At 45.8% G+C, this 27,915-nt stretch overlaps 1 protein-coding gene and 1 non-coding gene across 2 annotated transcripts in view; one reads left to right on the forward strand and one right to left on the reverse strand.

The window, feature by feature from the left end:
• The window catches only part of CACNG3 (calcium voltage-gated channel auxiliary subunit gamma 3), a 110,111-nt gene that overhangs the window by 19,705 nt on the left and 62,491 nt on the right, over nucleotides 1–27,915 (reverse strand). The gene's annotated exons all lie outside the window — the stretch shown is intronic.
• LOC117088891 lies at nucleotides 10,578–10,710 on the forward strand. Its single transcript, XR_004439407.1, has one exon. It is a non-coding gene; the product is annotated as a small nucleolar RNA SNORA1 (small nucleolar RNA).

Raw genomic sequence — 27,915 nt, forward strand, 5'->3', positions numbered from 1 at the left:
GATCTGCCCATCTTGGCCTCCCAAAGTGCTGGGATTATAGGCATGAGCCACCGTACCCGGCCTGAGGTGCCTAATGTTATAATGAGGCAAGGTTATTAATACAAGGAGGAAATTGAAGCTTAGCCAAGTCACTGATTTACTCAAGGACACAGTTAGACATTTACTAGCTGACCCCAAAGATAAGTTCCTAACTATTATTATGAATTGCAGTCTCTTCAACAAGTCTCAGTGTTGTGAGCTAAGTTCTTTGCCTGGCGGCTTCATGATCATTTTATAGCCCACCCCCTACTATTGATATTAGCAATGAACTGGACCAGTGGCTTTTCCATTAACTATGCTTCCCCATGGCACGTTCCCGGGGCGCCTGGGCAGGGGAGGGGTGTTCATAGTGACACCATCCATTGTTAGTTGATTTCCATACTCCTCGTTATTTGCTGTTTTCCATACTTGAATTCCAAGAAAGATTTCAAAGGAAGAAAGTGTTCAGGTGAAGATGGAATGGGAACACTACCGAATACAGACCAGTCAAAATTATTGAGGGAATTAGGAACTACATACGTGTGGGCATCTGCTTGCAAAATGGGCCTATTCATGGTGCCTTCAGGCAGCTTGAGACTAAGACTTAGAACCAGCAAATACCAGTAACTCCTGGAGACACAGTCACTAGTTTTGTTGTTGTTGTTGTTTGTTTGTCTTTTAGGCAGAGTTTCGCTCTTGTCACCGAGGCTGGAGTGCAGTGGTGTAATTTCAGCTCGCTGCAACCTCCACCTTCCCAGTTCAAGTGACTCTCCTGCCTCAGCCTCCCGAGTAGCTGGGACTACAGGCATGCGCCACTATGCCCAGCTAATTTTGCATTTTTAGTAGAGACACCGTTTTGCCATGTTGTCCAGGCTGGTCTTGAACTCCTGGCCTCAGCTGATCCACCTGCCTCAGCCTCCTAAAGTGCTGGGATTACAGGCATGAGCCACTGCGCCTGGCCTGCAGTCACCAGTTTTTAATGTTCTAAAGCAGCTTACTACTACCCATGTTTGTACGGCCCGTGAGCTAAGAATGGTTTTTGCATATTTAGATGGTTGAAAAAAAAAATCAAAAGAAGAATATTATTTGTGACCTGTAAAAAAATGTGAAATTCAGATTTCAGCCTCAGAAAACAAAGTTTTATTGAAACACAATCATGCCCATTTGTTTATATTGCTTCAATTTCCTGATTATAACATTAGGCTCCTCATGAAGCCATTTTGAGAACTAAAGAGAATAAAACATGTTGATGCCACTATAACAGAGTTCAGTATTTGCCACAGAGACAGCAAAGCTGAAAATATTTACTCTCTGGCTCTTTAAGAACAATTTTGCTGGTCCCTGGTTTAAAGATTTCTGTCCCAAGAAGGAAAAAGTGGAAAGCAAAGTGGAGTTTGGGCCTTCCTGGGATAGAAGACATAATCTAGACTGGTGTTTCTAAAGTAGATAATACTGGCTTCTGGGGCAAATCTGGGTTGCAGACTGTTTCATTTTATGGTTTTATCCGTGTGTGTTTGTTTCACCTGCAATACTCTTTTACATATTTTATTTTTAAAAATTAAGCTTCTGCATTTTATTTTATTTTATTTTGAGACGGAGTCTTGCTCTGTCACCCAGGCTGGAGTGCAGTGGTGTGATCTCAGCTTACTGCAATCTCCACCTCCTGGGTTCAAGTGATTCTCCTGCCTCAACCTCCTGAGTAGCTGGGATTACAGGTGCGTGCCACTACGCCCGGCTAATTTTTGTATTTTTAGTAGAGACAGGGTTTCACCATGTTGGCCAGGCTGGTCTTGAACTCTTGACCTCAGGTAATCTGCCTGCCTGGGTCTCCCAAAGCGCTGGGAGGACAGGCGTGAGCCACCGCCCCGGCCTATGCTGCTGCAATTTAAAATTCTGAATATTTCACGTTAAAAACTGATTCGCAGTTTCTCTTCAAAAATGGGGACCTCTGTCTCACATTTCCATGCGGGAGTAATGAATCCCTGGATGGCGTAGCTGATATCAGCAGCCCTCTTTAGACTGGGTATAAACTCTCCAGTTGGCCAAAGTCCCCACCTAGCTCTATATTCTTGCCTGGCCCTGTAGATATTCGAGTTTGCAACCCCTGAACCAAATGTATTTAGTAGGAGCCCAGTCTCTGGTGTCCCACGTGGGCATGAATCCTGACTCAGCCACTTACTAGTTGTGGTACCTGTGGCAAATTACCTCTTCAAACCTCAGTTGCTTCTTCTACAGAATGAAGATAATAATAGTAACTTCATGGAGTTGCCATGAGAATCAGTTGAGGCAGTAATAGCAGTTATTACGCCAGTTGCTGTTCTCAGCACTTTACACATAAATCTTTTAATTAGGCAATGACATAAAGCACTTAGTACAGTTCCTGGAGCATGGTAGGAACTTGATATATTACAGCTATTATTACCGTTGGTTTTGGTAGGTATTTTAGGATCGCAAGAGACACATTGGTGCCATGGTGAGATTTTAAGAAGCAATACAGAAGGAAAAGGAATCAAGAATTTTCCCCAAGGAAGACTCCACACTGAAAATGAATCTGCTGGCACCCCATGTCATACATGCATCACAAAGTGAGCTTGGACATTCATGTAAGTAGCATATTGCTGGCTCCCAGAAATAACCACTATTTAGCATTTTTGTATATTTCCTTCCAGGCTCTTTTTCCCCTGTGCTTTCGCACACAAATGGCTTTACAAAACTGGGATCGTGCTGTTCTTCTCACTTATATTTTCTTAGGAGTATCTTCCCATATCAGTAAATCTGAGAAAAGTAGAATGAGATTGGACTTGTCCACCCACTGTAGAAGATGGAACCAAGAGAAATGGTGAAGACATGTAGACTGTAAGGATGAAGTCAGGATGCAGAGAGGAGCACTACCCTGGCACAGCTTTAAGCTCAGGCATTGGAGCAGAGAGAAGTAGAAGCTAAAGCAGGAAGAGGATCAATGGCGTTTGGTCCAGGGGCCGGATCCTGTGGTTACAGGTGAGGGAGGACAGGAGCCCAGCGAAGGGCATGTGTGAGAGCTGGGCCCTGAGAATTCATAGACCCCAGGAGCCCGGGAAGAGGTTTGGAGTGAAAGACAGAGCCAAAAGAGATTTCCGGAGGTGCTGAAGTACAGTTGCAGAGACCAGCTTTTTGGTGGCTACAGCCTCATCCTGGGGAAAGAAGATCGTACCAATGGTTTATCTCTGGTTCGGACAATGGAAAAGTACTTCCTTCACATGAGGAGGGGTGCTGTCCTTAAGCGGACACTTTTTTTGTTTTTCTGCTCCTTTTTAGTTGACATGTAACAATCGTACGTATTTATGGGATACAGAGTGATACTTTGATATGTGTATATAACGAATAATGATCAAATCAAGATAATTGGCAAATCTATCTCTTTTAGCTTTTGGAAAAGATACACTAAATTATTTTATTTATTTATTTATTTTGAGATGGGGTCTCACTCTGTTGCCCAGTCTGGGGAGCAGTGTCATGCTTATGGCTCACTGCAGTCTCGACAGTTTGGGCTCTAGTGACCCTCCCACATCAGCCTCCTGTAGCTGGATCTACAGGTATGCACCGCCACACCTAGGCTAATTTTTATATTTTTTGTAGAGATGGGGTCTCATCATGTTGACCAGGCTGATCTTGAACTCCTGGGTTCAAGTGATCCTCCCACCTCAGCCTCCCACGTAGCTGGGACTACAGGTGTGCACCATCACACCCAGCTAACTTTTATATTTTTTGTAGAGATGGGGTCTTGCCATGTTGCTCAGGCAGATCTTGAACTCCTGGACTCAAGCAATCCTCCCACCTAGGCCTCCCAAAGAGCTGGGATTACAGGTGTGAACCGCCACGCCTGGCCACACTAAGTTATTGTTAACCATATTCACCCTACAGTGCTAAAGGACATTAGAACACATTCCTCCCCTCTAGCTGTAACTTCTGACACTTTTTCTCAAAGGTTAAACCCTAGAAATTTTCCTACTGAAATCAGCACTGAGATAAGAATGCTCACCATTGCCTCAATTATTTGTTATGGTTCTATATATTCTAGCACAAGAAGAAATAAAACAGAATTAAGAGTTACAAGCAACAGAAAAAATTTAAAAAAAGGAATAAAATTACAATTTTTCCAGGTCATAGAATTAGCCTACTTAAGAAACTGAAAGTAGACCGGGTACAGGGGCTCACGCCTGTAATTCTAGCACTTTGGGAGGCTGAGGCGGGTGGATCACCTGAGGTCTGGCGTTCGAGGCCAGCCTGGCCAGCATGGTGAAACCCTGTCTCTACTAAAAATACAAAAATTAACTAGGCGTGGTGGCGGGCACCTATAGTCCCCGCTACTCGGGGTGCTGAAGCAGGAGAATCTCTCTAACCTGGGAGGCGTAGATTGCAGTGAGCTGAGATGGCACCACCACACTCCAGCCTGAGTGAGACAGTGAGACTCCATCTCAAAAAAAAAAGGAAGACGCAGCTGAAGGCAATTAGCTGAAAAAACACAGTAGAATGAATGAAAGAGCTCAGTGAGGTGGTTTCTTACACGATACTAAGCCATACAATAAAGCTGTAATAATTAAGTCATTGTGGTACTGGTACTGGCATTTTAAAATCACATTTACCAGGATATTTTTTCAGTACAGAGAAATAATACAAACAAAACAAGAAACAGTCCATTACCCTTTATTCGGTTAATCCCTTTTAAATTAAAAAGAAATAGATGTACGTAGAGAATTAAAACAGTGTGGAAGGGATTAAACGTGCTTTCTCCACCACCAAAAATTCTCTCACCTGATAACTCAGCAGAAGAATTTTTTGTTAACTGCATGTGGAGTGAAATTACGTCTAAGCTGAGAGCTGAAGGTTAATTAGAAGTTAATCAGAGGAAGGGAGGTGTGTTTCTCGAAGCAGAGGGAATAGCATGTGTGACGATGAGAGAATGAACAAGAGAAAAACTCATTTGGGAGCTCAAAGTAGCTCAAGGTGTTTAGAGGATGAATGGTCTGGAGGACAGATCCAGTGGGTACAGGTGAGAGGAGAGGGGTGATGGGAACCGGGGAAGGTAAGTGTGAGAACTGGGTTGTGAAGATTGATTTTAGGTCCTAGGGATTCCCTAATGCCCAAGACAGATGGTCTTGATCCTCGGAACTTGCATTCTCATTGAGGAGAAAGACTATAGACAGTATATCCGAGCTTTGAAAGATACAAAACACTGGGGCTGGGCACGGAGGCTCATGCCTGTGATCCTAGCACTTTGGGAGGCTGAGGCAGGCAGATCACTTGAGATCAAGAGTTCGAGACCAGCCTGACCAACTTAGTAAAACCCTGTCTCTACCAAAAAAAAAAAATAATAATCCAAAAATTAGCTGGGCATGATGGTGCGTGCCTGTAATCCCAGCTACTCAGGAGGCTGAGGCAGGAGAATAACTTGAACCCAGGAGGTGGAGGTTGCAGTGAACCGAGATCTTGCCACTGCACTCCAGCCTGGGTGACAGAGCGAGACTCTGTCTCAAAAAAACAAAGAATAAAAAACAAAAAACCAAGAAAGATACAAAACAGGATGATGTGATGGCAACTCTTCATTGGGTGGGGGCAAGTGGAGGGCAACACTGGATAGGGTTGTTGCAGAACGGACACGAGCTCAGACCTGAAAAAAAGGAGCCAGTTATATGAAGAGTCCCGGAAAGAGCTTTCCAGGTAGAAGGAAATGGAAATGCAACAACCCTGGGGTGGGAGTGCACTTGGTGAGTTTGAGGAATGGAAGAGAGGCTAGTAGGAAAAAAGAGGGCATATTGCAGTCGTTTCACTGGGTCCATCAGCTGCCCTTCCAGCTGTGTTTTCAGCACTGGGATGTCTGTGTCCATCAGCTGCCCTTCTAGCTGTCCCTTCAGCACTGGGATCTCTGGAAAATCTAGGAGGTTGAGTTGCACATGGACATGGACCAAGGTCAGCCCCAGCTCTTTCTTAGGGTAGGGAGTAACCTTGAGGCCACCAGATTTGGGGTAACTGAAGGAACTGACCTGGTTCTGGGTGGCCTCTAAACATGCAGGAATGGGGAGGGAATCTAGAAATGGGATGTTTGTATTTTTAACTCTTTTTTAATTTAAAAATTATTATTATTATTATTAAACATGGGGTCTCACTACATTGCCCAGGCAGGTCTCCGGCTCAAGCTATACTCTCCGGCTCAAGCTATACTCCCGCCTCTGCCTCCCTAAGAGCTGGGGTTACAGACGTGAGCCACCACACCGAACCTGTATGTTTAACTCTTAAAGCCCTTTTCGTCTATCTCTGGGGAAAGTGGTGCTTCCCAGGTATTTGAGCTGAATAGGGGCTCAGAGTCCTCATTTTGAGTATTTCCTCTCAGATCTCAGCAGTGTGGGCTCCAGCCTGATCCTGGGAAGTGGTCATCAGCAATCACAAAGGGGTATGAGGCTGCTTGTCTGTGGATTTTTACAAATAAGTCATATGGTTGCAATCTGGGGGAGAAATCGGCTGCCTCTTCTTCAGCAGGTGCCTATCTGACCTCTAGAGAGGTAGTGTGGTGTACTGGTAGGAACACAAGCTTTCAGTTTGAATCCTTGCCCAGCCACTGAGTTACTAACTGTATGGCTTTGTGCAATGGACTGAATGCTCACTTCCTCTCAAAATTCCTATCTTGAAATCCTAATGCCTGCAGGGCATGGTAGCTCACACCTGTAATCTCAGCACTTTTGGAGGCCAAGGCAGGAGGATCTGTTGGGCCCAGGAGTTCAAGAGTAGCCTAAGCAACATGGCAAGGCCCCTCTCTACAAAAAGTTTAGAAATTAACTGGACATGGTGGCACACACCTAGAGTCCCAGATGCTCAGAAGGCCAAGGTGGGAGGATCGCTTGCGTCTGGGAGATTGAGGCTGCAGTGAGCTATGACTGCACCACTACACTCCAGCTTAGGTGACAGAGGAAGACAAAGGAAATCCTAATGCCTAGGATGATGGTATTAGGAGTGGGGTCCACTGGGACATGATTAGGTCATGAGGGTGGGGCCCTCATGAATGGAATTAGTGCCCTTATAAAAGAAACTCCAGAGAGCTCTCTTGTTCTCTTTCTGCCATGTGGAGACACAGTGAAAGACAGCCATCTGCAACCTGGAAGAGGGCCCTCACCAGTACCCCACCATGCAGGCACCCTGATCTCAGACTTCCATCCTCCAGAACCATGAGAAACAAATTTCTGTTATTTGCAAGCCACCCATCCTACGGTGCTTTGTTATAGCAGCCCAAATGGACTAAGACACCTTCTTCCCCTCGGCCTTGATCTCTTCATTTTAGTTTTTCTTTTTTTAATTTTAATTTTATTTTTTCAAGGTAGAGATGGGATCTTGCTATATTGCCCAGGCTGCTCTTGAATTCCTGGCCTTACACTATCCTGCCACCTTGGCATCCCAAAGTACTAGGATTATAGGTATGAGTCACAGTGCCTGGAGCTGATCTCCTCAGTTAGAAAATGTTAATGATTGACCAGGTGCGGTGGCTTATGCCTGTAATCCCAGCACTTTGGGAGGCTAAGGCAGGCGGAGCATGAGGTCAGGAGATCGAGACCATCCTGGCTAACACCGTGAAACCCCATCTCTACAAAAATACAAAAACAAAATTAGCTGGGTGTGGTGGTGGGTGCCTGTAGTCCCTGCTACTCAGGAGGCTGAGGTGGGAGAATGGCATGAACCCGGGAAGCAGAGCTTGCAGTGAGCCAAGATCACGCCATTGCACTCAGCCTGGGAGACAGAGCGAGAATCCATCTCAAAAAAAAAAAAAAAAAAAAGCCAATGATCTCCAGATTGCTGCAGTTTCTTTCTCTGTTTTTATTTTTGTTTTTGTTTTTGTTTTGAGACAGAGTGTCACTCTGCCGCCCAGGCTGGAGTGCAGTGGTGCAATCTCGGCTCACTGCAACCTCTGCCTCCCGGGTCAAGCGATTCTCCTGCCTCTGCCTCCCAAGTAGCTGGGACTACAGGTGCATGCCACTAAAATTGCAAGAGTTCAGGGTTAGACAGACCTTGCTTTTATGACTCAGTTTCCCCTTCTATAAAATTATGTATTGGGCTGGGCACAGTGGCTCATGCCTGTTATCCCAGCACTTTGGGAGGCCGAGGCAGGCAGATTTTTTTTTTTTTTTTTTTTTTTTTTTTTGTATTTTTAGTAGAGACAAGGTTTCACCATGCTGGCTAGGCTGGTCTCCAACTCCTGGCCTCAAGTGATCTGCCTGCTTTGACCTCTCGAAGTCTGAGGTTACAAGGATGAACCACTGCACCCAGCCTGTTGGGGGTTTCAAAAGAAATCATCATAGTATCAAATGTTTGTTGAGATATGCTCTACCAGGCCTTGGGTAAGGGCTCTTTGGGTATTCCCCACAATCCCATGAAGCAGGCACTGTTGTTGGTCATAGGATGGGCTGAGGAGCATGAATTTTGGAGTCAGAATGAGCGGGTTTGAACCCCAGCTCGGCAAGTTGCTTAACTTACAAGTGCCTCAGTTTCCTCCTTTGAAAGCTGAGAGTAACAATAGGAATAGAAGAGTCAGCATTCGTCAAGTGCATTGGAGCAGTGCTTAGCACATGGGAAGTGTTATGTTTGTGGATGTCAATTCAATAAATGTTTATTTTATTTTATGTATGTATGTATGTATGTATGTATGTATTTGAGATGGAGTCTCGCTCTATCACCCAGGATGCAGTGCAGTGGTGCGATCTTGGCTCACTGCAACTTCTGCCTCCCAGGTTCAAGCGATTCTCGTGCCTCAGCCTCCTGAGTAGCTGAGATTACAGGTGCCCACCACCACGCCCAGCTAATTTTTGTATTTTTAGTAGAGACAGGGTTTCACTATGTTGGCCAGGCTGGTCTTGAACTCTTGACCTCAGGTGATCCGCCTGCCTCGGCCTCCCAAAGTGCTGAGGTTACAGGTGTGAGCCACTGTGCCCGGTCCAATAAATACTTTTATAGAAGGGGAAGCCGAGTCATAAAACCAAGGTCTGCCTAACCCTAGACCCTGAGCTCTTGCAAAATCCTCTAAATAGCACTAACATAGTGCCGAGCACTGGGAAGAGGGTTAACAGGGGGCAGCTATTAATATCATTATCTCTATTTTGGGCATGGGGGTGAGAGGAAACCAATGGAAAACTGGAGGGTATGGTCTTCTTCATCCTGCCCTCACCCAGACATGGGTACACATGTGCCGACCTGTGCATGTGGGTGCATGCATGTGTGTGTATTCCCACAGAGCGCTAACTCAGGCAGGGAGCCCCAGGAACCATCACTCTCGGGAGGGAATAGACCTAGACCAACCTGCTATGCCAATTTTGGCCAAAGGCCAGACAGAGCTTTCTGGATCGTTGAAAGACAGCTCTGAATTTAGTGGGTTTGACTTCAAGTCAAGAAATACTGGATCCAGAGCAGAGAGGCCTGGGGAGGTGAGACTGTCATCCAAGGCCCAATCTTTCCAAGTTTGCAGTCCTGAAGGGAGATCCTAAATGGGGAGTGGAGACAGGTTTCCCCAGGATGTCCCCCTCCAGTGAAAGAAGAGGATATCAGTAGAGCCTCTCGATGGGCTTCTCACACCCATCTCCTCTGCACGGCCCACACAGAGGGTCCTGGGGCAGATTTTGGTGGCTGTGAATCCATGAATCTAAGAGAGAGACATCACTTCTGAGCAGGCTCTGGACAGTCATGATGTGCTCAGAGTGAGGGCTGGCACTCCTCACCAGTCCACCTAGCCCAGCGACAGTGCCCGGAACCTGCTCAAACCCATAAACAGGGCCAATTCTGTAGCCAGAGCTTGACATCCATCTCAGCATGAGTCCAGCCAGTGCAACCACATTCCAGGGGCCCCCAAAAGCCCAGCGTAGAGCTCAAAACAGAGGCCAACAGGAACCCAGGGTCCAGCGTTGTAGGTCTTTTGCTAGAACTCCTTTGTGAAGATTTTTGCTTCATGATCTCAGGAAGGAAGAGCAAATACCATGTGTGTTTATGCTTCCTGAGTACTTGGGTTAAGCCCTTGATTAAGAATGTTTGGGCTCCTGGTGCTACAGCAGATCTTTATTATCTGAGAATAAGGATGCCTTACAGCAGTGATTGTCAACATCGGTTCACATTGGAATTACCTTGGGAAGGGAGGCTGGAAAAACGCTGAGGCTGGGGTTCTACTCCCAGGGATTCTTTATCTGGGCATCTGAATTCCTCTCCTCTCCTGTCCTCTCCTGTCCTTTCCTCTCCTCTCCCCTTCTTTTCTTTTTGAGAGATAGGGTCTTGCTCTGTCACCAGGCTGGAGTGCAGTGGTGCAATCATAGCTCACTGAAGCCTTAAACTACTGGGCTCCAGCAATCCTCCTGCCTTAGCCTCCTGAGTAGCTAGGACTGCAGGTGCACGCCACCATACCTGTCTAATTTTTAAGGTTTTTTTTTTTGGTAGAGATAGGGTCTTGCTATATTGCCCAGGCTGTGGATTTTTCAAAGCTCCCTGGGTGATTCTAACTGTGCAGTTAAAATCAAGGACCACACCTTCAGGTGAGTCCACTCAAAAATAGGAACTAAAGCCTCTTTCTAGATGAAAATGGGCACTGTCGATCATAGTGTCTGAAAATTGTCAGTGGCTAAATTGAAACACAGGTTATGCTTCCATAACAGTGTATGTATTGCAGTGGGGACAATGAGACCTGTAACATTTTGAAAATTTTTTTAAAAACATAAAATAAAATAAAATAAAATAAACCCGGGGACTCCTATTCCATAGTAAACAATCGAATCCAAAAACGTGCTTCCAACTTGATCTGAAAATGAAATTATAATTCAGGAAAACATGCCGATTTTTTCTGATCTTCTTCATGCACTAGGGTGAACAAAAAAAGTAAGCTTTGTTGATTTCAGAACAGCAGGGGTGGGGCATGCATAATTTTTCTGATAAAATCACGTGATCCAGTATGAAATCTTTGCCTTCCCTGACAAGATCATGAAGTTTGACTTTCACAGCAGGATCATAAAATGGGTCATTTTTGCAAGAAATATTTGAGCATGTCATCAGTTTTCCTAAGGGCTCCTGTTAATCCTTTGATATTCAAATCATTGGATGTGTCTATCACATCATCATTCTTGTCAATTTTCTCTTCTTCCATTGTTAGCTTGTGTCCCTCCAGCAGGCTTTGTCTACCCATGGTTAACACATCACGTTTTGCCTCCTATTTTCGTTGTATTGTCACGTGTTGACAAGAGCTGGCAATCGGAAAGAGGCTGCCGGACAAAAACCGGGAACTGCAGAGTGTTAAATGGGGCAGGGGTGTGGAGTGGAGTGGGAAGGGGATGCCTGTGTAGAGAACGATTTTGTAACTGGTCTGGTCGCGAATGCACATATTCATATTAAGACAGAGTTTACTTGCCTGTCCGTGCAACCTTGCATACACAGGGATTTGGATATTGAATTCATAGTAACAAGGACCCTGAGCTAAACTTGGCCCCTGATCAAGATGAAGCACTTAGGGTATAACAATTACAAATTACCACTTCTCATAAGAGAACCACGAGTCAGTTTCTGAGAAATAACTATTTTCTTCTGGTGTACAGAACTGTGGTTGGTGCATATCCTGATTTATTCTTTTCTCATTCTTTTTTTTTCTTTTTTCTTTTTTTGAGACAGAGTCTTGCTCTGTTGCCCAGGCTGAAGTGCAGTGGCACAATCATGGCTCACTGCAGCTACCATCTCCCAGGCTCAGGTGATCCTCCCACCTCAGCCCACCAAGTAGCTGGGACTGCAGGTGCATGCCACCACCCCTGGCTAATCTTTTTATTTTATTTTTGTAGAGATGGGGTCTCACTATGTTGTCCAGACTGGTCTCAAACTTCCGGCCTCAATCGATCTGCCACCTCAGCCCCCCAAAGTGCTGCGATTACAGGCATGAGCCATTGCACCCGATCCCTGATTCATTCTTTTGTTCAACAGATATCCGGAGAGGCACCTACGTTACTTGCGTTAAGCACTGTTTCTAGCACTTGAGATTTATCAGTGAATAAAACAGAGCAGGCTGTTATATTCTAGTGGAGAGAGATCTAGAGTAAACAAAGAAATAAATGAAACAAATGCATCACTAAAAAGGAAAAGGTAATTTCAGTGCTAAGCTCCATGAAAAGAATAAACCCTGGAGAGAATGTGATTGGGATGGGAAAGGACAGTCGTGAGATTGGGTGGACAGAAAGGACCTATCTGAGCAGGCAACCTGAGTGAGAAGAGGAAGTCACCCATGGGAAGATTTGAGGGAAGAGCCTTCCAGGCAGAGTAAACTGCAAGTGTCAAAGCCTTGAGGAAGGATGACACTTAGTGTGTTTCTAGAACCAAGACAAGCTCAGGGCAACTGGAGCAGGGTGAGTGAGGGGGAAAGTGGGATGAGATCAGGCCCATGAAGGAGCAGGCACAGATCATGGAGCTTCTTACAGTCCAGGGTCCAGAAGTGAGACGGAGCATACACAGTCCAGGCTTTGGAAGGTTTTCAGCACATGAGAAACACAATCTGATTTATAGTGTAAAAGATCTCTTTGCCTGCTAGGAACTTGTGGAGGAACAGAAATGAAAGTGCATCTTAGAGGAATCATTGAAAGCCACCTTGGGCTTTTTGGAGAAGCCACTGGTGATGGGAGTGGAACAGTTATCAAGCCAGAGTCCACAGAGCTACACCTCATTGAGAGAGGGTCCTACCTTAAAACCAAGTATGGGGAACTTAATGAGGAACGACTGTCCATGCTACCTGTCATTTTTTGCAGGCAGTGAATAGGCTTGCTTCATTTCTAAAGAGCCTGGTTTTGAGCTCTTTGCTTGATCAGCCCATTGAATGGGTTTAGGAGGTTTAGAGTGAACTGTTTTCCTTGGTCCTTCATTATTGGGTTATTGAGGGTTTTGATTCAGGTCAGTCATGGAGCTCAGAGCCAAGTGCCCAGCCCTTCCTAGCCTAGACCACAGGGCATGTTCACCAACACAATACCTTGAAACTTTGTAGACGCTGCTGTAGGAGTCACCAATTAGGTAGAATAGTCATGTGTTTGGGGTACCAGCAAAGCAGGGGTACAGAGAGGCAGAGAGAAAGAGAGAATGACAACTATAAATTATTTGATATTTGACATTTACAAAAAGCATTGAAATGCTACGGAAAAGAACCAGATGTGTGTTGATCTTCCTTATTTAATAGCTTAGTGTTACTAACACTGGAGATGTATGAGGGTAGGGTGGCCACCCTGACCATTTCAATGCTTAGAGTGTCTGAAAGTCTTATTACTGCCTTGGCAGGCATTAAAAAGCATGCAGAACTCATCCTGTTTCCAAACCACAGAGGCTTCTGGGGTCTTTAGCAGGGATTCTGGGGAGAAGGGTTGAAGAGAGCAAGGGTCATAGATGTGGCTCCTGGGTCTTAGATGCTTTTTAACTGGTGACATCTCTCTTTCAGAGGTGCCTGGAAAAATTGGGTCCACCTGCATGAGAATCACCTGGGTTCTTCCTAAAACAAACAAACAAACAAAACAAGTGCATTCCTGGACACCTCCGCAATGCCCTGAATTACAGACTTTGACAACCTGTGTTTTTGAACAGGTTTCTCCAAGATTCTGAGGCTAGCAGAGTCTGAGAGCGGTGCTGTGACCTCAGGAGGTGCTCCAGCCTCTGTCATCAGATGGACACATACTGTCATCACATCACAACAAACTTGCCCTCAGGGAGTATTTGAGACCCTGCCTGGAGGATAGACAAGATAGGTTTGGGGGTGTGGAAGGTCTGTGGGGAGGGTTATTTCCTCTTAGAAGATTTGGGATTAAGGCCTTCTGAGACTGAACTGAGGTCTCCCTACAAACAAGCATTACAGCCATGGTGAGTCCTGAGTTCCTGACTGCAGCTGTGAGTGCAGAGCTGGTCCACACCTTGGACTTGTGTTTCCCTTTCATGGGACAAGAGAGTTTGACATCGTTCCCTAATGCACACGGTCACTGGGATGCTCCAACGGACTTGAGAGATGCTCATTGTGTGCCATTTAACTTATGCCCCATTACCAGATACTACTGGTTGTTTTCTTTTCTTTTCTTTTTCTTTCTTTCTTTTTTTTTTTTATTTTCTTTCTTTCTTTTTCTTTCTTTCTTTCTTTCTTTCTTTCTTTCTTTCTTTCTTTCTTAGACAGAATCTCACTCTGTTGCCCAGGCTGGAGTGCAGTAACTCAACCTCAGCTCACTGCAACCTCCATCTCCTGTGGTTCAAGAGATTCTCGTGCCTCAGCCTCCCAAGTAGCTGGAATTACAGGTGCATGCCACCATGCCCAGCTCATTTTTGTATTTTTAAAGTAGAGACAGGTTTCACCATGTTGGCTAGGCTGGTCTCAAACTCCTGACCTCAAGTAATCCACCTGCCTTGGCCTCCCAAAGTGCTGGGATCACAGGCATGAGCCACCGTGGCCCAGCCACTGTCAGTTGTTTTCTAATCCTGTAAGCAGCATGTAAATAGCACAATGACAGTATAATGTGTTGAGGTTCAGAGTTTAAAAGATTATTTTTGAGTCTAATTTGGCACTTTCTTCATTTAAAAAGGTAATACAGGAAGAGTTAAAAACAAAAACAAAAAAAAGTGACGTCTCAACTCCTCAGAGACCTGAGCTTAGATTTCTGTTCCCTGCAAACTCCATAAACATGTGCAGAATCAAACCCACAAAACTGGAGCCTATGTTTAACTGTCTGTATAAAGAGCCACGCTTTTTGACATTTTGTGAAATGTTAGCATTCTGACTATGCTAAGCTGAGAAAGAGAAGAGAGCCTCCTGGATCTGTCTCCAGCTACCCTGGACTGCTCATTTCAACCTTCACTGGTCAGCTCTGCCCAGCGCTAACAGATTTGCTCCCAAGCAAATCCATCCCGGTCCCTGACATTTATCCTGGGTGTCTTTTACTCTCTTCTATTCATTAAGCATGGGCGGTTGCCACGGCAACCATTAACTGCACCTGACATCCAGGAATAGTTCTGGCGTTTTGAGCAAACACCACACTGGGATTTAGTTCTGCAAGGTAAAGACCTGGACGCCTCCCTCCAACTTGCATGGACGTCCTGGTGGTTCCCACACCCCTGCTCGAATCTGAGCTATCCGCAGGCCTCTTGGCTGGAGAAGGGAACGAGGGTGGTGTCTCCTCCCCCAGATCCCCATTCTCCCTGCCCACTCAGCTCTCAGGATTTTTGCTAGTTGCCACATGATGGGGGAGTGGCGGGGGCTGTCTCTGAGTGGGGTGAGTCTACGGAAGGGTGTATGTGTGTGTGTGATGAAGTTGGGGTGAGAGTGGGGGCCATCCCAGGTTATCAGAGGTGGACGCAGACACATTTTGGAAGAGCAAGGAATGTAAATGGGCACACAATCCGCGTGTGAATGTGACTCTGTGTGGGTGCACTGGTGAGTACATGTCTTACGGCTGCCAGGCCTTTGCAGCTGATGCTCTTTCTGCCTGGACCACTTTCTCCCAGCCCTTCATGGAGCCGTCAGTTCCCCACCTCACTTGAACATCTCCAGTCACTTTCTTTGTCAAGCTTACGACGATCTGTGAGTGTGCTAAATATCTTGTTATATTTATTTCCTAGTTTATTTTCTGACTTCTTATTCCCTTGAATATAAACACCACTGAATCCCAAATGTCTTGCACCCAACCTGGTACACAGTAGGTGCTTTATAACTGTGCCCTGAACACAGTCTGTCTTTTGTATATGTCTGCAGGGATCTTGGGCAACTTTTTGTTGGACGGTGACAAAAATCCTTAACCTGGCCTACGAGATCCTGTGTGATGTGGCCCCAGCCCATCTCCAGATCCTTCTCACCCAAGTCCTGCCGCACAGGCTTGGTTTTATCTTTCCTGCCTCAGGGCCTTTGCACGAGCACCCTCAGCCCCCAGATATTCTTCCCTTTCCATCCTGCATTTGAGAATTTCTATCTGGGCTTCAGATCTTACCATAAGTATGTCCCCAGGCTGATGCCATCCAATAACCTGCCCTCACAGCACCCTGTGCTTCTCTTTCAGGCACATATTACAAATAATTATTTATGAGCTTAAAGATGTGTCTGCTTATTCCTCTCCACTGTAAATCCCAAGAAAGCATCTCTGTCTTGCTCACTGCTGTCTTCCCAGGACCTGGCACATAGTAGGTTGTTAAATAAACAAGTGGACAAATGAATGTATGGGATGAGTATTGAGTATTTCCTCCATGTCTGAATTGTTTTTATTTTGTTTGTTTTCTGAGACAAGGTCTTGCTGTGACACTCAGGAGTGCAGTGGCGTGATCATAGCTTAGTGCAGCCTCAAATTCCTGGGCTCAAGTGATTTTCCTGCCTCAGCCTCCCATGTAGCTGGGACTACAGGTGCCCACCACTATGCCCCATTACTGTTTTCATCTTTTGTAGAGATGGGGTCTCACTATGTTGCCCAGCCTGGTCTTGAACTCTCGGACTCATGCGATCCTTCTGTCTCAGTCCCCCAAAGCATTGGGATTACAGACATGAGCCACTGCACCCTGCCTGTTCTTTTTTTTTTTTTAGACAGGTTCTCACTCTGTCACTGAGGCTGGAGTGCAGTGGTACAATCATAGCTCACTGCAGCCTTGAACTCCTGAGCTCAAACGATACCCCCAACCTCAGCCCTCACACTGACTGGGAATACAAGCACATGCCACCGCACCCAGTTAATTAAAAAAAAAAAAAATATATATATATATATATTCATAGAAACAGGGTCTTATTTTCTTTATACACACACACACATATATACACACACATATATACGTATATACACATATATATACATATATATGTGTGTGTGTGTGTGTGTATATATATATATATTTGTAGAAACAGGGTCTTCTTATTTTGCTCAGGCTGGTCTCGAACTCCTGGTGGGTAGTTCGAAGTGAGGGCTCAAGTGATCCTCTCACTTTGGCCTCCCAAAGTGCTGGGATTACAGGCATCAGCCACGGCACCCGGCCTGGATGAACTGTCCATTAAGCTTTGTTTATTAGCATCTCATCACTGCCTGAGTCTCTCCTTTCATTCCAGAGCCTCTCTGAACCCGAGTCTTCTTTTCCTCTTCCTTCTCTCATTGCTATGACTTTTTTTTTTTTTTTTTAATTGGGGTCCCTGCCTTGGCTACTCCTTAGAGACTTAGGACTTCCCCTCTGTGCACGAGGAGGAAGCCAGGCTATCATCACATTGGCCGCCACCTCCTTCATCCCCGTCACCTGCTGCCATTAGCAGGGAGAGGGCAGCCTCTGTTTCTGGCCTGAGCCTTGAGGCTGGAGCCTCCAGTTAGGTGTCATTAGCTAGACCGGTTCAGGATCAGGTGGCAGGGGAGAGAGATCATGGAGTGTTTCTCTGTGATGGTCAAGGGGCTGAGGTTACTGGTCTGTGCCAGGCATCTGGAGGGAACATCTGTTTTAGCTGCCAGAGGAGCTTCCATTCTCCCTTCCACTGGTAAGGCTACCCTCATTCCACTGTAGGGAATGCCTTCTCTCCCACTTCAGCCTGTGCAGAGAGTGAGGTGAGCATAGGGCGACTCCATTGTCAGTTTCAGAGGTGGACATGTGATTCAGTCCTGGCCAATCAGAATTCTAAATTCTCCTGGCTACAGTGGTTGGCTAAGAGGGTGAGCACACAACCTAGATCTGGCCAATCAACATGCCTCACCACCCTGATTGGAGTGATTGGTTCAGGGGAGGGCAAGTGACCAAGTTTATCCAGTGAAGATAGTCTTGGAACCTTGGTTAGATATGTTGAGAAAGAAAAATGTTATTTTCCATTGAGTGGCTAAGCTAGTGGGCTGGGGCTACAGTTGCCAAGCCCTCCACCCCCTACCCTTGGAGACAGCAAGCTTGAGGGTGAAATCAAAGCAGAAAACACACAGCTGAGAGGTGGTGATGGTCTGAATCTTGCTAACATCATTTAAGCCCCTTGCTCCAGCCATGCTTGAAACAGGTAAACCTTGGGTATTTCAGTTCCATCAGCCAATAGCTTATGTGGCTGCTTAAGCTTATTTGAAATGAGTTTCTGTACTTTGCAACTGAGAGTCCTCACAGACTGAGAGTCCTCACCTGTTTGGAATAGCAGCACCTACCATTTATTAAGCTCTAACTATGTAATAGTCTCCCAGTCCCAGCTTTGCCTCCATGCCTGCTCTGCAAATCTGAGCAACTCCCATTACCATTTCTGATCTTGGTTTCCACAGTTGTGAAAAGAAGCTCATAAACTCTACTTTTCCTGCCTGTCGGGCTTGTTGTGAGCATCAAAGTGATGGGTATGAGGCGGCTCAGAAACTGTGAATCACCAGCCTGTGCTGCAGAACAATACTGAGCACCTTCTCCCAGCAGCAGAGCTCGGTGGGATTGGCGGGGCTTGCGCTTAGCAATGCATTCTAGCTGTTGTGCGCTATCCCTGGGGTCTGGCTCCTAGGACTTGGGAAAGGGAGCTCCCAGGGTCCTGAGTGGTCCTGGTTTCAGGAGTGTGAGAGAATAGAGTGGGCTAAAGATTGATGGTGGGTGACTGCTGAATGCTAACTGATGTCCCCCCAACCCTTGTTCCCATGTACCTGATGATGTTTCTTTCGTCCCAGGGAATGAGGACATCTCAGCAGATGCTGTCATGGATCAATGATCCAGACCAGATGTACCCACCTCTGCTGTCCCCCAGAATTTAGACACCCCTCAAGGGAAGGAATTGGCTGAGATTAAAGAATTGGTTGATATTAAATTCCTGCCCTCTTCCCCCAGCAGACACAGAACTCATAACAGAAATTCATTCACTCATTTCACTCAATAAATAGCTGCCACATGCCTGGCATCCCTGCAGGCACTGTGGCTCTGGGGGCATGACATAGAGCAGTCTTGGATCCTCCAAGGGGACAGGGAGGACAATGGAACAAATGACCTCCAACAGCAATCGGAGCTAAGAACACCCTCAAGATAAGGGGCTCGGAGTAACTGAGGGTGATGAGGCAGGGAGGGGTTCTCTGAGGGGACTGTGTGGCCTGAGAGCTGAAAGGGGAAAGAAACAGCCTCCTTGCAAATCAGGCCAAGTAATGCAGGCAGAGGGAAGAGGAAGGGCTGGCCCTGTAGCAGCATGAGCTGGTACATGGAGGGACAGAAGATACCCAATAGGGAACGGCAGAGTAGAGGGAGAAGGTGGGAAAGGCTGAGAGAAGGCTGAGGCCACGGGAGAGAGAGCACATGGGCCACTGAGGAGCATTTATTCCAAATGGGGGTTTCAGCGAGGGGGGTTAAGCAGGAGAGTAATATGATAGGATATGCATTTTGTTAATGGTCCCTCAGGCTGCCAGATGGAGAATGATCTGGGGTGGGGGCAATGGTGATTTGAGCTAAACTGGCAGCTGCGGAAGTGGGAGAAGCTGTTGCCTTTGGCTACGATGATATTTTTGAAGGCAGAGCCAATGAAACTTGGTGTGTTGGATATGGGGAGTGGGGAAAACAGGCACTGATGATGTCTATGCTTTTGACCTGTGTATGACTGGGGTAAGTAATGGTACTAGGAAATGAGGTGGAAAAACTAGGCAAGAGGCAGGTTTAGCAAGGAAATTAAGAAACAAAGTTCACTTGCAGAAAAATAAAGTTATATTCACACACACCTGGGTTTGTGGACTGAACTCTGTATCCATTAGAAATACAAGCAAGGCAGATGACGGTTCAAATCCCAGCTCCACCACTTCCTGTGTGACACTGGGACTTTACCTTTATCGAACTTCAGTTTTTTATACACAGGGATGGCAGTGTCTTTCAAACAGGCTTTACTGTTGTCTGGCTCTTTGAGAATTCAATGAAATAATGTATATAAGAAATTTAGTGGCCGGGTACATTATCTCACACCTGTAATCCCAACACTTTGGGAGACCGAGGCGGGCAGAGCACCTGGGGTCAGGAGTTTGAGACCAGCCTGGTCAACATGTTGAAACCCTGTCTCTACTAAAAATACACAAATTAGCTGGGTATGGTGGCGTGCACCTGTAATCCCAGCTCCTTGGGAGACTGAGGCAGGAGAATTGCTTGAACCTGGGAGGCAGAGGTTGCAGTGAGCCGAGATCTCACCACTGCACTCCAGCCTGGGCCACAGAGTGAGACTGCCTCAAAAAAAAAAAAAAAAAAAAGACGTTTGGTAAGGTGCTATACACATTCTGAGTGCTAAGTAGAAGTTAGTTTTATTCTTCTTCCGTCTGCCCTTCCAGGCAAGGGTAATGACTCCATTTGTGTATTGATATTTATTAGTATCAAACTGTGGGAATGATGATCTTGACTTACTGAGAGTGGCTGTGATCCAACCTCAGTATCAACGGCTTTATATAAACATGAAGTCAAACCGACCTGGGATTGCATCCTGGTACTACCTCGTAGTAACTGCCCCCCTGAGCTAGTTATTCTACCTTTCTGAGCTTCAGTTTTCTTTGTTTAAAATAGGCCTAATGCTGCTATCCTCAAAAGACTGCTATGAGTATTAAAAGGCCACTGTAAAAATCAAAAAGCTTGGGAACGTCTTAGATAATCTTTATTAGGGGAAGGATCAGATTCACTAAGGTCCATCCATACTAGGGTCTAGAATAGGCAGCAGTCATGAAGAATGAAGAAGCTCTGACCATATGCTGACCCGGAAAGATGTCCATATGGAAGGCCTCATCTCTTTCTCTCTCTCTCTCTTTTTCTTTCTTTCTTTCTTTCTTTTTTTTTGTTTTTTGTTTTCTTTGGAGTCCTGCTCTTTGGCCCAGGCCGAATGCAGTGGTTCAATTATGGCTCACTGTAGCCTCAACCTCCCAGGCTCAAGTGATCCTCCCAGCTCAGCTTCCTGAGTAGCTGGGACTACAGGCATTTGCCAGCATGCACAGCTAGTTAAAGTTTTTTTGTAGAAACAGGCTCTTGCCATGTTAGCCAGGCTGCTCTCAAATTCCTAAGTGCAAGTAATCCTCCCACCTCAACCTCCCAACGTACTAGGATTACAGGTGTGAGTCACCACACCTGGCCTTCATCTCATTTTGGAAGGCAAAAAATATATGTGAGTGGATTGCAAGGCTGATTATGTGAATGGTGGCCCTGGGAGTTGAGCAGTGCACCACCTGAGCAACTGTATGGAGGTATTTTGTGGCTTGATGGCAAAATAGGTAGATATTGATTTAGATTATAGACATAATCATAGATAAAGACATGAGTATAGATATGTCTCAATATGCACATGGAATGATTGAGAAAGTTACTTTAAGGAACCTCTGTGGGTTGGGGAGGGGGTAGAATTTGAGAAGCAGAAGGGGAAAGACTTGCTTCTTACACTCTCTTCTTAAAAGGGTTTTAGGAGGGAGTTTTACCTTTTTTTTCCTTTTTGGCTCCATTTTCCTGTATTTTTCAAATGTAAAAGTCTTCTAAAAACAGAGCTAATGCATAAGAAAATGTTTAGCTAAGCACTGCCTGGCACAAGATTTGTTTGTTCAATAAAAATGGCAACTGAAGAGAAAAAAGTGTGTGTTTAGTGGGGAGGGGGCAGAGGAGAAGACTAAGAGAAACTGGCTGTGAAGCATCCAGCTTCTCTTGGCAGCTTGTGGCAGGTACCCAAGGGTGGCCGGCGTTCCTTTGAGGTGCTAATGACCTGGTAAGAGTCATTCACAGGCACTGGCTGGGCGGTGTTCTCTGGGGCATCTGGAGACGGTGCTCCTTCCTCACCTAACAGAAGGAATGATGCTGATTTGAGCGTGTCAATCCAAATAGGAGAGTGAGAGTCATCAGCGGGGCACAGGGTGGGGGTGAGGGTGGCTATGTCTGAGTTCCAGGCTCTTCACTACTCTCCTCCCACCTGTCTGGTTTCCAATTCAGGTTCCCCCATTGAATTAGCTGTATAACTTTGGCAAGTGACTTAACTGCTTGAGGCCTCAGTTTCCTCATCTGATAAATGGGTATACAGTAGTCCCTTCTCATCCACACGGGATACATTCCAAGACCCCCAGTGGATGTCTGAAACTGCAGATAGTACCAAATCCTATTTATACTGATTTTTCTTCTACATACCCACCTATGACAATATTAATTTATCAATTTGGCACAGTAAGAGAGTAACAACAGTAACTAATAAAACAGCACAATTATAACAGTATATCATAAAAGTTATCACTCACTGTGGCCATAACTCTTGCAGTTTGAGATGTGACAGCAAAACTTGCCTGGATTTACTTTTCACAATTTCATGGATAGGAGATTCCTGCCCTAGATCTTAGCAACCTCAATAGATGATTTTCTTTTCTTTCCTAAGTCGAGGATTTTCACTTTTTCACTTAAAGGAATCACTTGACAGCTTCTCTTTGGCATATTCGAATGTCAAGCATCACTACTCTTGCGCGCTGGGGATACTATTAAGTAAAACTAGGGTTACTTAAACACAAGCACTGTAATACTAACACAATTAGTAACAGAGACAATGCTGATAACCAAGACAATTCTTTTAATTTTTATTTCATATTTATTTATTTATTTATTTTTCAGACAGAGTCTCACTCTGTTGCTCAGACTGGAGTGCAGTGGTGAGATCTCAGTTCACTGCCACCTCCGCCTCCCGGGTTCAAGCAATTCTCCTGCCTCAGCCTCCTGAGGAGCTGGGATTACAGGCACATGCCACCACACCCAGCTAATTTTTGTATTTTTAGTAGAAACGGGATTTCACCATTTTGGCCTCAAGTGATCCTCCCCCCTCAGCCTCCCAAAGTGCTGGGATTACAGGCATGAGCCACTGTGCCCAAAGTGCTGGGATCACAGGCATGAGCCACTGCGTCAGGCCTGATAACCAAGCCAATGGTTAAGGGACTAACAGGCCGTTAGCATGTACAGTGTGGATACTTGGGACAAGGGAGGATTCACACCCCGGGTGGGACAGAGCAAGATTTCATCACACTACTCAGAACAGTGTACAGTTTAAAACTCATGAATTGGGCCAGGTGCATTGGCTCACACCTGTAATCTCAGCACTTTGGGAGGCTCAGGTGGGAGGATCACTCAAGGCCAGGAGTTTGAGACCAACCTGGGCAACATAGTGAGACCCTTTTTCTACCAAAAATGAAAAAGAAATTAGTTGGGCATAGTGGTGCCTGCCTGTGGTCCCAGCTACTCAGGAGACTGAGGCAGGAAGATTGCTCGTGCCTAAGAGGTTGAGCCTGCAGTGAGGTGTGATCATGCCACTGCATTCCAGCCTGGGCTACAGAGCAAGACTGCATCCCTAAAACAATAAAATAAAATAAGAAAAACGTATGAATTGTTTCTTTCTGGAATTTTCCATTTAATATTTTCGAACCTCAGTTGACCATAGGTAACTGAAAACAAGGAAAGTGAAGCACAGAACACAGTAAAAGGCTCATTAACTTTCAGCTAGGATTAGTATTAGTCCTAATACTATATTAATAATATAGTATTAGTATATTAGTATTAGCATTATTTCTTTTTTCTTTTTCTTTTTCTTTTTTTTGAGATGGAGTCTCGCTCTGTCGCCCGGGCTGGAGTGCAGTGACCTCAGCTCACTGCAAGCTCCGCCTCCCGGGTTTATGCCATTCTCCCGCCTCAGCCTCCCGAGTAGCTGGGACTACAGGCGCCCGCCACCTCGCCCGGCTAGTTTTTTGTATTTTTTTTAGTAGAGACAGGGTTTCACCCTGTTAGCCAGGATGGTCTCGATCTCCTGACCTCGTGATCCACCTGTCTCAGCCTCCCAAAGTGCTGGGATTACAGGCTTGAGCCACCGCGCCCAGCCAGCATTATTTCTAAGACCCACAATCCCTTATCCAAGCTCCTGAAATCCAAAAAACTCTGAAAAAATAAAAGTTCCTTGGAGTTCATACAGCAGCAAACTGTGAGGTCGTCACATGGACTTACTTGGGAGCAAAATCTGACCTGAGCTGACTTGGGAAAGTATTCATGGTCTTCATTTATTTCACTTGCTATGATTATTTCTAAGTTTTGCTGCAGAGCAATGAATGCATTTGACAGCAGGGTGCTGCCCCAGGGGTGTTAAGTTATCTGTGGTAAATGAACCCTCATACCTTTGTCAAATCCTAAACATTTGAATTTCTGAAACACGTCTGAGTATGAGACTGTGGGCCTATTCCGTAATGGGTACAGCAGACCACACATTCCCCAGTTTTTATACTTTTCTCCATATATTTATGTCACATGCTTTAATATTTATGTTACATTTCTCTTGTGAAAGTTGTCAGAATAAAAATGGAGTCACTTGTGTTACAAACCCTGACAATCCCAGCACTTTCAGAGGCCAAGGCAGGCAGATCACTTGAGGTTAGGAGTTCAAGATCAGCCTGGCCAACATGGTGAAACCCCATCTCTATTAAAAATACAAAAATTAGCGGGGCATGGTGGTGTGCACCTGTAGTCACAGCTCCTTGGGAGGCTGAGGCAGGAGAATTCCTTGAACCCAGGAGGTGGAGGTTGCAATGAGCAGAGACTGCGCCACTGCACTCCAGCCTGGAGCAACAGAGTGAGACTCTGTTTAAAAGCAAAACAAAACAAACGAAAAACCCTGACAAGTCTGGGCATGATGACTCATGCCTGTAATCCCAGAATTTTGGGAGATTGAGGCAGAAGGATTGCTTGAGGCCGAGAGCTCAAGACCAGCCTGGGCAACACAGCAAGACTCTATCTCTACCGGAAAAAAAAAAAAAAAAAAAAAGCCAGGCATGGCGCATGCCTGTAGTCTCTGCTATTGCTTGAGGCCAGGAGGTCAAGTGTGCAGTAAGCCATGATCACACCACTGCACTCCAGCCTGGGAGACAAAGCAAGACCTCTTCTTTTGCAAAAACCATAACTTTGCGCAAAGACCACTGTAACCTTACACAAAAAAATACTTCTACAAGGACATCTTCCCAGCAACTGCTTGTCCAGCCTCGAACTGGCACCACCCTTGTTATTCATCCTTGTAGCCAAGGATAATTATCTCAAAACAATTACAGAATCCTCCTGATTTTTCCTTTAAAAACCTTCGTCTTCCTTTACCTCCCTGCCTAAATATGCACATAGTTCACTATGCCACCTGTATTCCCATTGCAATGCCTATTCCCTAATAAACGTCATTTTCTTTTGAAGCATTTTCCTCTCCGTTCGTCATTTAGGTTGACACTCTTTAAATCAACCCGGCTTTTTTTAACTTAAATTTATTTTCAAAGGAAACTTTATAACCCAACTGTAAATGGAAAGTGAGTATCTCTGGCTGTAAATAGAAGGCCACTGTAAAAATAAACACAATGAAAACAAAATGATGTTATTAAATTCCAGCTAGATACCGTGAATTGAAAAGGAAATAGCTTTCTCACCATGTGGTGAGATCTTATTTAATGCCTTGTCTGGATACCACATAGCAGCCTTGGTAGATGCTACCTGCAGCCAGGGAGCCTCGTACTGGTGGGGTTGCCTTCCTGGTAGAAGGAAGGCGCTAGTTAGCCCCCGACCCCTTCAACCTGAGGTGGGTAGCATGGATATTCCATGCTTCGAGGAACAGCATTAACAACTGCCCTTCCTCTGGTTAGAGCACCCGGAATATGCCCAAAGCCACTCGGTAACATATGCACCCACCTGCAACAGAAAATGTCCTTATGAACTCTAATCACAATGACATTTATTATCATTGAGCCAATACTGCTGGAAGGTGCCATAGTATGACCAGAGAGTGGTGAGCCTAGTAGCTTGTTTTGGCTGGAAGTGAGACCCCAGGGTCTGGGCACTAGGCAAGAAGCTGCTGTTTTTTCATTCATTCATTTGAAAAAGGATATACTGGCGGGGTGCGGTAGTTCATATCTGTAATCTCAGCATTTTTGGAGGCTGAAGTGGGAGGATCACCTGAGGTCAGGAGTTTGAGATCAGCCTGGCCAGCATGGTGAAATCCCATTTCTACTAAAAATACAAAACTTAGCCAGTTGTGGCGGTGTATGCCTTTAGTCCCAGCTACCTGGGAGGCTGAGGTAGGAGAATGGCTTGAACCTGGGAGGCAGAGGTTGCAGTGAGCTGAGACTGTGCCACTGCACTCCAGCCTGGGTGACAGAGTGCGACTCCATCTCAAGAAAAATGAAAAATAAAAACAAATTTGCAAAAGGATATATTGAGTGCCTCCTATGTGCTAAGCACCATACCTGACTCTAGGGATGCTGAGGGACAAAGCTCCTGCCTTTGTGGATATGCGAGAGATGGAGAAGGATCACACGAAGGAAATAAACACGGAGGCAGAATAGCCTGTCACAGCTGGAGGTTAGGGAAGCCTCTCAGAGAAGGGGCATCTGGGCTGAGAGCAAATGCCAAGCATGAGCAGCCACACTAAGATGAGCGGGAGAGTATCCTGGCTGGGTGGCCAGCAAGCACACAGGCCCAGAGGCCAGAATTCTCACCTCTCATTGCCCCATCTTCAAGGAAGCACTCACTTCTCAAGCTTCAGGGGGTGCAGAATCCCTGGGAGTGGGGGTCAGAGGGGGGTTGGCTTAAGATTTCTGGGCCATAGCTGGACAGACTCTGATTCAACAGGTCTGGGGTGGGGCCTGAGGTTCAGCATTTCTTTTTTCTTTTTTCTTCCTTCCTCCCTCCCTCCCTCCCTCCTTCCTTCCTTCCTTCCTTCCTTCTTCTCTCTTTCCTTCTTCTTTCTTTCTTTCTTTCTTTCTTTTTTCTTTCTTTCTTTTTTCCTTCCTTCCTTCCTTCCTTCCTTCCTTCCTTCCTTCCTTCCTTCCTTCCTTCCTTCTTTCTTTCTCTCTTACTGGAGTACTGGAGACAGAATCTCCCTCTGTCACCCAAGCTGGAGGCAGTGGCTTGATCTCAGCTCACTGCAACCTCTGCCTTCTGGGCTCAGGCAATTCTTGTGCCTCAGTCTCCTGAGTAGCTGGGATTACAGGTATGCACCATCACACCTCGATAATTTTGTATTTTTTAGTAGAGATGGAGTTTCACCGTGTTGACCAGGCTGGTCTCAAACTCCTGACCTCAAGTGATCCGCCCATCTTGGCCTCTCGAAGTGCTGGGATTACAGGTGGGAGCCACTGAGTCTGGCCTTCTTCTACACCTTCTTACCCATGTAACCTTGTTTGAATTTCTCAACATCTCTAAGCTTCAGTTTCCTCAACTGGAAAACTGGAATGGCCAATTACATGAGATAATATAAAGCACCTAGCATGTCCCTGAGACATGGGATGTGTGAGCAATAATGATGATGATGGTTATTATGTAGCCTGGCGGGTCACTCGTGGGACTCTTTCATTCACAGGAGTTCCCTACGTAGGAAACCAGTGTCATGATACCTCTGTCCCAGGTACTATACTAGACTTTCTCCATACTATGTGAGTCCCTGTGCATTCTAATCCATATTTCACTGGCAAGGACACTAATACTCAGGGAAGATAAATTATTTAAGGGTGACCCAGCCAAACAGCGAGGCTGGAATTTGAACAAAGATCTTTTTGAAATATGCTGTTAGTTTGGAATTTCTACCAGGTCTGTTTGTTTCCACACCACATGGAGCCACTGTGTCAGGAACTTGGGAGAAGCCAGATTAACTGGGCCGAACTGTGTCACTCACTCCCAGGAACCAAGGGCTGGGAAGGAACAGCCTGGGTCAGTCTGGGTCTGGTCAGAGGCCCTAAGGTCTTTGGGGAGTGCAGTGGAGTCTGGGGGTGTCTTAGCTGGGGCTGCTGTGAGGAGGACTGGGGAGGTGACCAGAGCACCGGGAAGCCACAGATGAATCAATCAGTTGATGCCCCAGTAAGCAACATGGTGCCTACGCCATGCTGGCTCTGTGGGGGACACAGAAAAGCAGGCCATGTCCTTCCCGCAGGAGCTTTGTCTCACTGGGGAGAAAGAACACAGACTCACAAAGACAGA

This window comes from Trachypithecus francoisi, unplaced genomic scaffold (genome assembly GCF_009764315.1).
Source record: "Trachypithecus francoisi isolate TF-2019V2 unplaced genomic scaffold, Tfra_2.0 Lachesis_group10, whole genome shotgun sequence".
NCBI classification, from domain to species: Eukaryota; Metazoa; Chordata; class Mammalia; order Primates; family Cercopithecidae; genus Trachypithecus; species Trachypithecus francoisi.